We start from the raw sequence: 14,996 nt of genomic DNA, 5'->3' as shown, positions 1-14,996 counted from the left end.
GCCGAATCAGTTATGAGAATCTGTGAATGGGTGTTTTTCTCAATAGACCACAGAATCTTTCTAAGGCCTCACTTAGGGATTCATCTGGAAATTGGTGAAAAGAAGAGATGGCTGCTTTTCCTTTTGCAGTCTTAGACTTCGGGAAATACTTCTTCAGAAATTTCTCAACCACTTGATCCGAGTATCGAACTCAGGGAACTTGCTTATTAGACAAAGTTTTATACAAAAGTAAGGCATTGCTGGAACAAACATTGATAATTGATGGTTAAAAACAGAAATATACTAATTCTATGGTAAAAATAGTAAATGCAAGTAAGTAAAAGTTGACAACAATAGGAAAAAAGTGTTGGGTCTTTCTAACAAACAAGTTGATGCATATAAGGATATTTCTCTAATTAATCATGTTCTTGTGTTCAATGCTATAGCCTAAAGTGATCAACCTCGATCCCTCATAAGTTTAGACTAATTTAACCTAAGCTTCATCCGCAAATCCCTCTTGTAAGACTAGGCTTAACTTAAACAACATTATCATCACAGCATATTCAGAAAATCAAAACCCCACAATCCATCCCTAGTAATGTAGTTATTTAGTCTTGCTTCTATCAAGTTCTAAGGCAACAATACATTTCCCAATGCTAAAGTCACCTAACGATGCACACAAATGGTTGATCAGACCAAGAGCATGCAATAATTAAGCATTGAAAGAAGCATTGAACACACAAAACACAATTAATTAGATATTAAAGATAATTACATCAACTGTTCCTTAGAAATCCCCAACTAGGGTGTTTAGCCAACCATACACAGAAACCCCAACACAAATGAGATAGAGAGTACATAATAATTGTTGCTTACACAAGAAGAGGGATCCCTCCTCTTCTTCTTGGCACCTCACAATCACGCTAACACTCACTAATCTCTCCAAAAATGTAGAAACCTTGGATTCTCTGCACAACTGCTCCTTTTTGCTGCCTCCAGAGTCTTTCTTGAAGTCTAAGCCAAGTACTGTACTCTGGAAATTTTGTTGTCTACCCTAACTTTGACAATTCAGGCTTAAATAGGCTCTGAAATTGCGACGTCGCGCTTAGCGCCACCCTTGCGCTTAGCGTGAGTAAGTGGATTTGGGCTTGGCGGCAATCGTGTGCTGAGCCTGGCTAGAGACAAACATCTCGCTTAGTGAGCTGATCTCGCGCTTAGTGCGCGGCCTAGATTCTTGTGCTCTTCCAAATTCCCTTGTCACGCTAAGCACGTTGAAGCCGCGCTTAGCGGTGGATGCGCGTTGAGCCCACAGGGTGCGCTTAGCGCGATTGCTCTTCTAAGCACTTCAAGATTTTGACCTGAAATTATGCAAAATTTTATCATTAAATCACATGGGAGGTACTCTAAAGGCAGCTACTCAAACAAAACAAGATTTATATACAAATACCTATAAAATAACTATAAATTGGGGAACTATACAAGTTTTAGAAAAAGTTTTCTATACAAAAGTTAGTTGTATAAGACGACTAACAAAGAGGAAGCGTAAAGACGTATTGTTAATGTGAAAACTGACCCAAAATGTCTCTATTTATAACTAGGGTACTTAGGGCCTACTATTTACTCTAGCTATTTTTCTTTATTCTATCATTTTATAAAAAAAACTCTATTTTACTTCCTATCAAATGAATAAATAAATCATTTTTTTGCACATATATTTGTTTTATTTACCTTAAAACTATTATTTTAATTAATAAAATTATTTCTCCTTATTTATTTAATTATAAAAACTTCATTATTTTTCTAAAACTCTATTTATTTTTAAATAAAATCCTTTTTAATTTATTTTACGAAAAATGGGGTGTTGCAGACTCCAACAATCAACCACATAATAAACCATCCATTCCTAGAGTTCCTAAGACCCCAAAGATGGACTTTAGATGTCTATCCATGTTGCTCTCTAGAAAGGGTCCACTTAAGAGGATTTATAGCTCAACAAATTATGTTCCAACAATTTCAAGCTCAATTCTGACCAAGGTTGAAGCCTTGGTTGATATTGACAAGCTTCAGAAGGAAATATTGTCACTCCAAACCAAGAAAGAGTTTGAGAGGAGTTTGTATGAACACTCCTATGAAAAGTATTGGGAAATTGAAGACCAGATCAAAGTATCATAGAAAAAGAGTTTGCAGCTTGCAAGATGAGTTTGGTGTTGGCGGCCACAATATGAAGACAATGATGCTAGTGCTTTGATGGCGGCCCCAACTCTAAAATCATGCCAACAGACCCTGGACAAGTTGAAAGAGATACAGACACAATCATCTAATGATGCTAAAGAGGAGTATCAAAGGGTTAAGAAAGCTCACGAGAAGTTTGAGACCCTTAGAGACCAATTCATTTCTAAATATATAAATCAACAAAAGCAAGATGATGTGGACAAGTCTGCGAATGTAGGAACAAATAAAAAAATGTATAGATGAAGAGGTGGAGCAAGAGGAGCATAACATGGGGATGTTGAGAGAGAAGATCAAACAAAATTTGGAGGAATATTCAAGTAATTCCCTCACTGTGAATGAAATGGTTGAGTGCATTCATGAGCTTGTAAATAAGGTTTGTACCTTGGAAAGTGCGGTTTCATCTCGGAATAGAATGGTAAAGAGACTAAAATCAGAAATAGATGGACTTCAAACAAATTTAAAGAAGTTGGAAGAAGACAGGGAAATGCTCATAGAAGGCTCAGAAGTTACCAACAAGAAGCTAATGGAATTGGAGGAAGAGTTGCAGAGAGTTAAAATGTTCAACCAAAGTGTTAGAACTCAAGACGACACCCTCCAAACACACTTTACTGAAGCTAGCTGTAACCTTGAGCACTTTTTTGGAAAATTGAATAACATGAAGCCAGATGAGGAGGAGGAGAACTTGGTACTTTACAAAAAGAAGAGAACTACTTCTGATGATAAATCAGGGGGAAATCTAAAGAGCATGATGATAACTTGTTTGTTGATAACACAGATGTCAAGACAATAAAATAAGACGATGGTGAAAATGTCGATACTAACAAGTCCAATTTGAATGATAGGAATTTTATGAATAAGGATTTAGAAGCTGGTACAACAGGATAAAGATGATTTATCTTATATAGTGAGCAATCTTGACACTGAATCACATGATCTGGACATTAGTGAGGATGATCAACCTAACTGGAGGAAGATGTTTATAAATGGATTAGATGACAGAGAAAAGATTCTGTTGTAGGAGTACGCATCAGTTTTAGTGAACTATAAGGATGTCAAATTGAAGCTCAATGATGTGGAAAATAAAAACCGTGACAAAATTTTTAAGTTGACACTTCAGGTAAGCAAATGATCATTGATCATTTCGTAATATATACTTAACTGTATAATTATTTTGTTGAGCTAGTAAAATCAAAGTTCCACAAAGTAAACTAGGGAAATGGTTGGCAACAAGGTGAGCCTAAATAACAAAAACCTGGCACATAGAATCTAAACCCATTGAGAGAATAGGCACAATTTCACCAAGCTGAAAGCCTGAAAATAAAATCAACAAGCAAACCAGAAATGTTCTAAGATTGAAGCCAAAATATTTTAGACAAGGATTCAGATTTTGTAGTTATCTTTCTCCATACATATTTTTTTTTGTGTGGAACAAAATAGTCATTGACAATAAATTTCTCCATTTGTTGTATCCACTATGGAGACCTTCATTGAGTGAGAGTGATGCATTTTCCTTTCTAAAGGTTGATACGAAGATTGTATTACCTATTTTGGTTTCTGTGAAGCACTTAAACATGTATTTTGTAGTATTAATTGTAGGATGATTTTAAGGAGCCCTGTGTTGTGATTACTGTGCTACACCATCACACTTGACAAGGTAAGCATAAGCATACTTGACACAAACTTTCAATACAATGCTTTTTTAACAGAACTATAACCTATAGATAAATGAAGCACATATCTAAAATGTAAAAGGTAAGGAAACCATTCAAAGCAGGATAGGAACAAAAGCACAAATTAAATCAAGCTTTTACCTTCTAGGTCTTTAAGCAGTGAAAAATCCAACAACAACAAAGCACAATGAGCAAGAAATCAATGAAACCCAATCAAGTAAAAAACAAAATATGAAATCAAACAACTAAATAAAAAACAAATCACAAACTAATGAAATAAAAAATGAAACCTTTGTTAAAAAGACCCCTTGTGAGAGTTTTGTGAAAAATGAAACCAACCTTGTATGAACCACCATGAGAGAGCAAGGGTCTCAAAATTGCAAGGGAGCGAGAACGTGTGGGTTGAGAAGTGTGGCTCAAGAGGAGTGAATAGTGTTTGTACAAAGGAAAGAACGAGAGAGAGAAAGACAGGAGTGAGTGTGTAGAGGAATTGAAATTCTTTAGTTTTTAAGAGAATTTCAAATTATTCCTTTTTTGTTGATTAAAATTCCTTGTTAAAATGACAGATATTCAATTTCCCTTTAAATTATTATCCAAACACTAAATTTAAAATGTCAAATATTCAATGTCCCATTTAAAATGAATTACCCTATTTAAAGTATTGATCCAAACACAAAGTTAAGGTATCTAAATATATGTTTCACAACTTGCCAATATTCCTTCCTAGGATTAGTCGTATACCTACTCATAACACTTGCATAAGGAACATGAGACATGTATTCCTTCTTTGATTCTGACTGAGTAGTATTGAGTTCAAATAGATGAATGGACACTTTTAAAGGAGTACATACTACTTTTGCGGATGAATCCCAAAATGATTCAACACTTCCTAAATGTATTCCTTCTGACACATAAAAAGATTCTTCTACATTTTTTAGTAGCTCCTGTGTCCTTTACCTTAAATTCACTACTGAGTAGTGATTTTAGCTTCTGAATTGCCAACAAATTTTGAGATGCTATATACATGTCGTCCACATAGAATAGTAGATAGATGTGGGAACCCTCCATGCTACTATGATAAACACATGAGTCATAGAGACCTTTGATGTACCTATGAGAGACAATGAACTCAATGAATCTCTTATACCACTATCTTGGTGATTGCTTTAACCCATAAAGAGACCTTTTCATTCTACAGACAAAATTCTCCTTTACTTATACCTCAAAACCTTCAGATTATTGCATCAGAATGTCTTCCTCCAATCTTCCATGGAGAAAGATAGTTTTGACATCGAGTTGCTCTAACTCCATGCTAGAGTTGCCACTAGGGCTAGCAAAACATATATGGAGGTGTTACGAACTATTGGAGAGAATATCTCATTGTACTCTACTCCTTCCTTCTAATTATAGCCCTTAGCTACTAGACGTTCTTAATAATGAATGAATTCTTCAATGGATGATCTAGATTTCTTCTTGAAGATCCACTTGCACCCCACTACTCGTCTGCCTTTAGGTAGCTCAACTAATTCCAAAGTATGGTTCTTTTGAAGGGATTCCATCACTTCATTCATAGCCATCATCCACTCCTCAACTTCAGAACCAGAAATTGCTTCCTAATAAGTGACTTGTTCGAATGAATTGATTTCTTCTATTACCCGTAGTGCATAAGACACTATATCAAAGCCATATCTTTTAGAAACTTTGATTTTCCTTTGTGACTTTTTGTGTGTTGTGGTTTTGAGCTGTTGCGGATGCTTTTGACTCATTCATTCAGTCCCCTCAACTGGTGTTGAATTCTGATGTTGAAGTTGTATTTGAAGATCCTAATCAGTTTCATTAGGTGCTTTAAGCTGCTTTTGATCAATAATGTTTCTAATTGTGGAGCTCTCAAACTCCGTCTGCTTTGTGACATCCTTAACCTAGCACAAATCTTCATTGGATTTAGAATGTAGTATAATGATTTCATCAAAGACGACATCTCTACTTAGAATGACCTTTCTTTTAGATGGAGACCAAACTCGAAATCCTTTGACTCCATCTCCATAGCCCATAATGAATTCCTTTTTGGCTTTGGGCTTCAACTTACCCTCACTTATGTAATAGTATATCGAACATCCAAACACCTTCAACATTAAGTATTCAACTGGTTTGTTAGACCATACCTCAATAAGGGTCTTGAAGTATATGGCAGTGGATGGTGAGTTCACAAGATAACATGGCGTGTTGACTACCTTAGCCTAGAAACTCTTATTCAATCTTGTCCATTATTTCAGCTACTCTGTTTTACTATGGAGTATAGCATACAATAAGCTATCTTGCTATGTCTTCATCTCTACAAAATTCATTGAATTCAGTAGAATAGAATGTTAAGCCATTGTTAGTCCTAAGACAATTTTCCATCTAGTTCTTCATAAGAATCATCCAATGCTTGAAAAACTTGAAAGCTTCAGATTTCTACTTCATTAGGAGTACCTATGTCACCCTGGAGTAATCATCGATGATGAAAAGGAAATACCTTGCCCTTCCTAGTGATGGAACTCTCAAAGCCCCACAATAGTTAAAATGGATGTAGTCCCACATGGCCTTTATTGTGCGCACAATCTTTAGAAACTTTGTTCGATGTTGTTACCCATAGATATTGTGCACACACCTTGTGATTTCCAAGTAAGCCTCGCTCTTGCTTAGAATATACAGATTTTTTCACTCATTGGCCCAAACACAGATGCCACAAAGAATTATCAAATGAGCCATTGGACTCATGACTTCTAAATTGTGAAATAGCAAAGACAAAGCCTTTCATAGTGGACCCTTGAAGGATGCACAAATTTCCTTGCTTGGTTCCTTGAATTACCACAAACTTCCCTTTTCCTTTTGATTTTCATAACTCCACCTTCAACCCAACAAGAAAAATATTTTGAATCCATGGCACCCATAGATACAAGATTTTTCTTAAGCTCTAGAACATGAAGAACTTTAGTCAAGATTCTAACAATACCATCAAACATTCTGATTTGTACAAAACCCATATTGACATACTTATAAGAAGCATTGCTACCTATGAGGACGTTACCACCAGACTTCTTCTCATATGTCACAAACCAATGTCTATATAGAAACATATGATAAGAACAACTTGATTCCAGCACCTGTTGTTTAGAATGTTGATGTAGTTGTTTACCAACATCCAGAACCAAATCATTTTCCGATGAGAAGTCATTCTAAATAGGAAAAATAAAAAACCTTTCTTTTCTTTCTTTGGACATCCTTGCTTTCAATGGCTCGATTCTTTGTAGTAGTTGCATATGTCCTTAGGATCGACTTTGCATTTCTTACCACCTTTGCCTTTCTTCTTCTTCTTCTTCCCTTTAGCATAATTAGTCACCGATAATCTAAATGCAAAGACTTCATCAACATTCCAAACACCATTAGTCGAAGCTCTCTAGAATAGAGACTGGATTTTAATTCTTCAATTGTAATGGAGTTGTTGCCTACACTAAGAGAAATTACAAAATTCTCATAGAAGGGGGAAAGAGAGACTAGAAGAATCGTTGCTAGATCTTCATTTTCCATCTTTACATCAATGTCGCGTAGCACCATCAAAACAAAGTTTAGTTCATCAAGATGTTCCTTTAGTGGCATACCTTCCCTCATTTGAAGGCCAAACATACATCATTTAAGAAGCAACTTGTTACAGATTGTTTCTGTTATGAAGAGTTTCTCCAATTTGATCCAAAGCCTGACAATAGTAAGTTCTTCAGAAACTTCATAAAGAACCTCAGTAGACAGAGATAAGAGAATTAAAGAATGCACCTTTTCCTCTTGTAACTAAAGTACTGACTTATAAATCTTTGATGATTGACTGGGGAGAGGAGCCTAACTGCCCTATTCTTTTGACAAGGCTCGCATCTTGATAAGCCAAAGATTGAAGCTATTCTTCCCTGTGAATTTCTTAATCTTGATTGTGTTGACCATTTTCTTGATAGAATTTTGAAGACACAACACAAACAAATAACAAACAACATGGTTGATCACTGATGACTTGATCTACCATAAGCAGATGTAGAATTGAACTTGAACGAAAGCTCTAAATACCAATTTTTTGGGAAGATTCAAGAAATTCTATTCATATAGGGATGCACAAATGATAGAAGGAGAGGAGAGATATTGTGCAAAATTGTTAAGTTTATTGTGAATAAAAAAATTTACAATTAAAGGGTTCAAAGCACTCTTAAGCTCTCTAAATCCAGAAAATATAGCTACTTATAAAGGAGACAACAACTAACTATCTAACAAAAAATGGTTACAACAGAAAGCAATTACTGTTACAATACAACCTATGTTTATGAACTACCAACTAGATGCTCCTTCTTCGTGATTGGATGAACTATTCAGAAGACAAGAGAACTAGACCAGACGATCACTGTTGTCCACCCTATCTCTATCGTCTATCATCCAATAATCAACATTGTCCTTTTCATCTGACAGCTACCCTTCAACATTAGCAACAAGGCTGAGCTTCTTCTCTTTCTTCTTTGATGCCTTAACAGTAGATCTCTTTGACCTCTTGTTAGGGTTGGATGAAGACATGATGAGAAGGATTGAGTTTGGTGAGGAAGAGGGTTTTAGAGATAAGATATTTGAGAGAAAGATAGATATTGAAGTGTGAAGGTTGGGAATGAGTGGATAGAGTTTTTATAGGGGTTTTGAGTGCTTCTGAGAGGTTATGAGTGTTTATGGTCATGGGAAAGGGGTGTGATTAGGGGGTTAAGTTTTGCACGCAAAACAAAAAGACACAATTTTCAGAACACAAAACGGACAAAATAATCGACTAAAACGAGAGCCTAATTGACTATTTTGTGTAGAAAAACCACACAGAAAGTTGTCTAGTATAAATAGTTGATTGTTTTGGGGAAATAATCAATTGTATCTAAGACAACATATGTTCCCAAAACCATTTGGTTGATTAGTCACTTGAAATAGTCAACTATCTTTGAAGCTAGAAATTTTCTATATGCAAGATAGTCGATTATTCACTTGAAATAGTCGACCATTTTGTGCTTTTGAAGTTTTTCAACTTCAAGCACAACAAGAAATAGTCGATTATTTGTTGATAAAATTAACTAAGTGCGAATAGAAAGCACTTATGACACAAAAATAATATTATTTACACTCAAGACATACAAGTCATACACCAACAAACACAAACTAGGCTAGACATACATAAACATTATACAAGAAGAAAAGAAACAAGACATAAGATTAAAAAACATACACATGAATGCATATGCATGTTATACTAGATATTCTTCATGTAGAATGCCTAGTTCATTTCCAATGGTGTAGAATCTATCCCTAGGCAAAGGTTTTGTAAAGATGTCAGCTAGTTGGTTGGTTGTATCTACAAACTCTATAGGACAATCTCCTTTAAGCACAAGATCTCTAATGAAACAATATCTTATTTATATATGCTTAGTTCTAGAATGCATGACTAGATTTTTGGTCAAGTTTATTGCACTTGTGTTGTCACATCTCAAAGGAATGTGGTCAAGGTACAACATGGTAGCCATAGGTGTTGATGACTTTTTGGACTTCTCTATACCAAACTTCTTAAGCAAGTCAATACAATACTTAGATTGGTTGATGAAGATATCACTTTCTAACTGCTTTATTTGGAGTCCTAAGGAGTAGGATAACTCTCCCATCCTGGACATTTCAAACTCTCCCTTCATTGTCTTAGCAAACTCTTTGCACAAGGCATCATTTGTGGCTCCAAAAATAATACCATCAACATAAATTTGAACTAGTAAGATGTTCTTTTTAGTTTTCTTAATGAACAAGGTAGTGTCAACCTTACCTCTTTCAAATTTATGTTCAAGTAAGGAATTACTCAATCTATCATACCAAGATCTAGGGCTTGCTGAAGTCCATAAAGTGCTTTCCTTTTATTTATATCACCTATTATGTTGTCAAGTGATAAAGTACCTAAAGGTTCTCCATTCTTTGGGCAGCTCCTTTGTAGATTGTTGACTTGTATCAACAATTTGCTTCTCCAACATCAATGGTCTAGTCTCCTCAAGGTTGCTAGAACTTTTAAACTTTCATTACCATAACCTAGAATATTCCTTTTGTTGTTGTTACCATAGGTAACAAATCCTTCTTGTTTTTTTTGTTAGAGAGACAAATTGGATTTGTCTTTGGTCATATGCCTTCAACATCAGCTATCCAAATACCACATTCATTGAGTGTTTGACTTTAAGGCATCCCTATAAAACAATTTCAGGGAGAAGATTGAGGTACCCAATTAATGCTGGGTCCTTTTGGGTTAGTATTCTTTTTTGTTTCCTTTGGGAATCCACTAATGCTTTATGCTTGGAACACCATATCTTTTAATGAAACATGATGAAGAGATATGACCTTTATACATGCAATAGTGACACGAAATGAAAGATGAGGTGGAAGGTGTAGATAAGTTAAAGAAACTCTTATAAGTCTTTTGTTTTCTCCCTAAACCATACCTAAGTCCAACCCTACTCATGACACACTTTTGAGAACTCAATATGACATCTAAGTTTGTTCTTCCACTTGTGAGCTTTGCAAGTGTCTTTGCAAGATAATCAATTTTTCATTGAAGATGCTTGCATTTTTCACAATTTGAGCTAGAAGCAATATTGCTAGATTTACATTTACAAATGGAGCCCTCATTATGCCATCTAACTTGACCTTTTAAATTCTTGTTCACAAAGGTGATTCTTTGTGCTTCTTGATGTTACTCTTTGAATGCATCAAGTAGATTGTCACAGTTTATGTTAGATTTGGAAGAAAAGTCACTTACATTACTTTTGGTCTCATCCTAATCAATGTCGGCCATGAGACACGAGTTTACTTCTTCCTCACTTGAGTCACTTGAAGAACTAGCATCATCATCATCCCATGCTTTTTATGCTATTCTCTTCTTAAATGAATTCTTTTGCTTCTTATCACCTCATTGTTGTTTCTTGTGGTAGGTTGGACAATCCTCTTTTATGTGACCATGTGTAAATTATGGGAGTGGAGTCACTTTTCTTTGTGCACTTCTTTTGAAGTTCCCTTTGTTCTTTCCTTTCTTCTTCGTGAACTTGGAGAACTTCTTGACAAGAAAATTTAGATTTTCATTATCTGAATTTTTTGAAGGGTCTTCATCACTAGCTTCATAATGTGAAGTGCTTGTCTTAGTGCTCGTCTTTAAGGTTAATCCCTTCTTCTTCATCCTTGAGTCTTCCAAGCTCTAACTCAAACTCTCTTATCTTAGCAAAAGTGTAGCTACCTTCATTGTACTTAAATCTTTAGATTCCAATATCGTTGTAATTTTGGATTGCCAAGTTCTATTGAGACTTTTTAGAACTTTTACATTCAGCTCCTCTCTTTCAAATGTTTTTTTTTCCAAGAGCCAACAAATGATTCACCACATGTGTAAAATGCTTTTGCACATCGAAAACATTTTTTTTCCAGCAACATTCTAAACATTTTGTATTTTTGAATGAGAGTGTTATTACTTGCCCTTTTGACTCCATAGTACCTTCATGAGTGACTTCTAAGATTTCCCTAATTTCTTTGGCTTTTGCACATTGAGAGCCAGGATAAAACTTATGAAGTGTTAAAGTGGTGGCAAGAATATTTTTAGCTCTATCATTATATTGAACATGCCTATTTTCTTCTCATGTCCAAGAATTAAAGTCTTTTTCTACCTCTTTTCCATCAACAACAACAACTTTAGGAATGTAAGGACCATTTACTACAACATCCCTGATGTGCCATCATTTTCTTCTATTTTCTAAACCCTTTTTGCACCATTTTAATTACTGATTGGTCTTAATTGTCAATTAATCAGGCAGTTTTATTATTTGGGCTCATTTAGCTAATTTGATGTTTTTAATATAATTTCAGGAATTAATGAAACATTGGGCTTAATCCGGATTTTGGTTATGGACTTGAAGAGGGCAAATAAAGCAGCGCTTACCTTAGTTAATTTCTAATTAGGAAATTTCACAATTTTATTTTATGTTGTTCAGTGTTTATTTCGTTTTGGGCCAGAGTATTGTAATAGGGCCCAGTGACTTTGAGTGACTCTTTTTAAATAGCAGCCTTGGGATTCGTGCAAGGCTATTCTGTTATGCTATTTTATTATTCAGAGCTTTTGTTTTAGGTTTCTTTTTTTTTTTCTATTCTAAGGCTACTGTTTTTGTTCGTAATGCAATTTTCCGTTTTCTGCTTCTAATTACAATTTCGTTCTTGCTTCTTCTTCTACTTTCATTTACGTTTCTGTTTCATTTTACATTTCTGTTCATTTACGTTTCTGTTCATTTGCGTTTCTGCTTCATGTTTCATTTGCGTTTTCTGTTTGAATCTATGGAAGGCTAGTTTTTCTGGTGTTGTTTCCTTTTGAGGACGAAGCCCAACTCTCTTTGAGGTTTCGTTTGTAATGTGGTTTCCTGGCAGTTTTCCCTTCACCAGTTATCCCAAATTCGTGAACATTAATCAGTGCACGCTTCGTGTTCGATTAATTGCCTCTGAGCCTAACTGGCGTTCATGCTTAATGGACGAAGGGCTAACTGGTGTATGTGGTGCCTAATCACGTATTGACAACCCTAAGTTGATTTTCGCTTAGTAAATTGAAATAAGGTTGGATTAAGTGGTTGACTGTTAGGGATGAATTCTCCATAACCCAGGATAAGAGAATGGCTTCTGAATCAGAGGAAACAACCCATTTTTAATATTAGTAGTTTCATATTCCAGTTTACTTGTTCTGCTCTTTAATCACAAAACAAACAACCCCTCCCCAATCGTTACTGTTACTGCACAAGTATATTATGAACATTTGGTTTGTCATTGCTCGCTGGGAAATGACCTAGGATCACTTCCTAGTTACTGCATTTTCATGTTTATTTGATTCGGGTACGGCCTCGATCAAATTTGGCGCCGTTGCCGGGGAGCAGAACCAAGAGTAGAACCAAGAGTCTCATCATTCTTTTGTCATTTATTATCTTATTCACACAACTTTACTGCTTTTCTTTTTCTTTTTCGATTTTTTTTTTAATAATTTTTTTTTTTACTCTGTAGCCTTTGAGAAACAGCATCATATTCAGCATGTCCAACATTTAACCAATATGCAATGTACATCAAGTATGGCCCAAAATACATCATGAAGCATAGCCAACAAAACAAGTTATCCAATGAAACAAAACCCCCCCACACTCAGTCCCAAAACAATTCCAAAACTCCAAAATTCCTTAAGGATATGGTGATATCATGGTTTTTCATTTAAGGCTTGTAGTGAGCTTCAAAACAAGGAAAGGGAAACAAGGCTCAAAAGGGCTATCAAAGGAATTAATTCAAGGTAAGTCCATTTGGCTAGAAGCTTATAAGAACAAAATTGCCTCAATCATTTCCAAATATGCATGTGAATTAGCAAGCATCAACAAGAATCAAGCCAAGGCTATTGTGCAAGCAATCAATGGGGCAAAACACACCAAATGATTATGATGATGGATGGCTCAAATTCTCACAAAGGTAAACTCATCACTTTCAAATTGAGCTTTCAAAACTATCATGGCATGTAGAGGAGAATCAAGGATTTCAAGTCACAAAATGTCAAGAACTTTTATTTTCAAAACAATTACCCATTTCTTGAACATATCCTATAATTCAAAGAAAAACATGCAAAGTCGTACATGCACACAAAATTGACCCAAAATATTAAACTAAAAATCCGACGAAACTAACAACATTAACAAATTAACACAACTAAAATATTAACAAAACCAACAAAACTAGCAAAACCAAAGAACACTTCCCCCCCCCCCATACTTAAACAACACATTGTCCTCAATGTAGCACAATTAAAAGATTAAAACAATTAAACCATCAAATAGAATTGGACAAGTGTAATAAAAGCAAAGAAGGAGATAGGAAAAGAAGAACTCCCTAAGTCATGGTGGAGGAAGAGTAGGGTGGAGTAAGGAAGTCTCTTCCACCACTACGTCCACTAAAGAAGGGTTCGTGAGGAATGGCTTAAGTCGATGTCCGTTGACCTTGAAGCTCTTGTTTGTGGAGTCGCTTTTGATCTCAACTGTACCATAAGGAAAAACATTAGTAACAACAAAAGGACCAATCCACTTAGACCTCAACTTACCACTCATGAGTCTAAGCCTAGAATTATACAATAGCACTTTTTGCCCAACCATGAAGTCCTTCTTAACTATCATGCTATCATGGAACTTCTTGGTCTTTTCTTTGTAGAACTTGGCATTCTCGTAGGCTTCTAGGCGGATTTCATCTAACTCACTCAATTGCAACTTTCTTTCCTCACCAGCTTGATCCATAGAGAAGTTGCAAGTCTTCACTGCCCAGTATGCTTTGTGCTCAATTTCCACTGGAAGATGACATGCCTTTCCAAAGACAACCCGATAAGGAGACATTCCTATGGGTGCTTTGTAGGCAGTCCGATGTGCCCAGAGAGCATCATCAAGCCTGGTACTCCAATCTTTCCTGCTTGGCTGCACAATCTTCTCTAAAATTCTCTTGATTTCTCGGTTAGAAATTTCCGCCTGTCCATTGGTCTGGGGGTGGTATGGTGTGGATACCCTGTGTACCACCCCGTACTTTTTAAGTAGGGCATGCATTGTTCTGTTGCAAAAATGGGTTCCTTGATCACTAACAATTGCTTTAGGTACTCCAAACCTGCAAAACAGATTAGACCTGACAAAGTCTGCAACAACTTTAGCATCATTAGTTCTAGTGGGCTTGGCTTCCACCCATTTTGAAACATAGTCAACTGCAAGGAGAATGTAAACATAACCAAAAGAGACAGGAAAAGGGCCTATGAAATCTATACCCCAGACATCAAACACCTCACAGAATAGCATAGGTTGCTGAGGCATTTGTTGTCGCCATGTAAGTGTATTTCTTGCTCTCTGACACTGCTCACAAGTGCTGCAGATCTTCCACGCATCTTTAAAGATGGTGGGCCAATAAAAACCACAATCAAGCACTTTGCGAGCTATCCTTTGAACACCCAGATGACCTCCCGGTGCGGAAGAATGACAGAACTGTAGGACTAAGTCAGTCTCATGATCTGGA

The 14,996-nt window shown here is 35.8% G+C and overlaps 1 pseudogene; it reads left to right on the top strand.

Moving 5' to 3' along the window:
* The first annotated feature begins 1,370 nt into the window (after nt 1-1,370).
* LOC114410615 lies at nt 1,371-7,792 on the top strand (annotated as a pseudogene).
* Nucleotides 7,793-14,996: the final 7,204 nt, after the last annotated feature.

This window comes from Glycine soja, chromosome 4 (genome assembly GCF_004193775.1).
Source record: "Glycine soja cultivar W05 chromosome 4, ASM419377v2, whole genome shotgun sequence".
In the NCBI taxonomy this organism is placed as follows: Eukaryota; Viridiplantae; Streptophyta; class Magnoliopsida; order Fabales; family Fabaceae; genus Glycine; species Glycine soja.
Note: the sequence above shows the minus strand (reverse complement) of the source record. Positions and strands in the feature narration are given on the sequence as shown.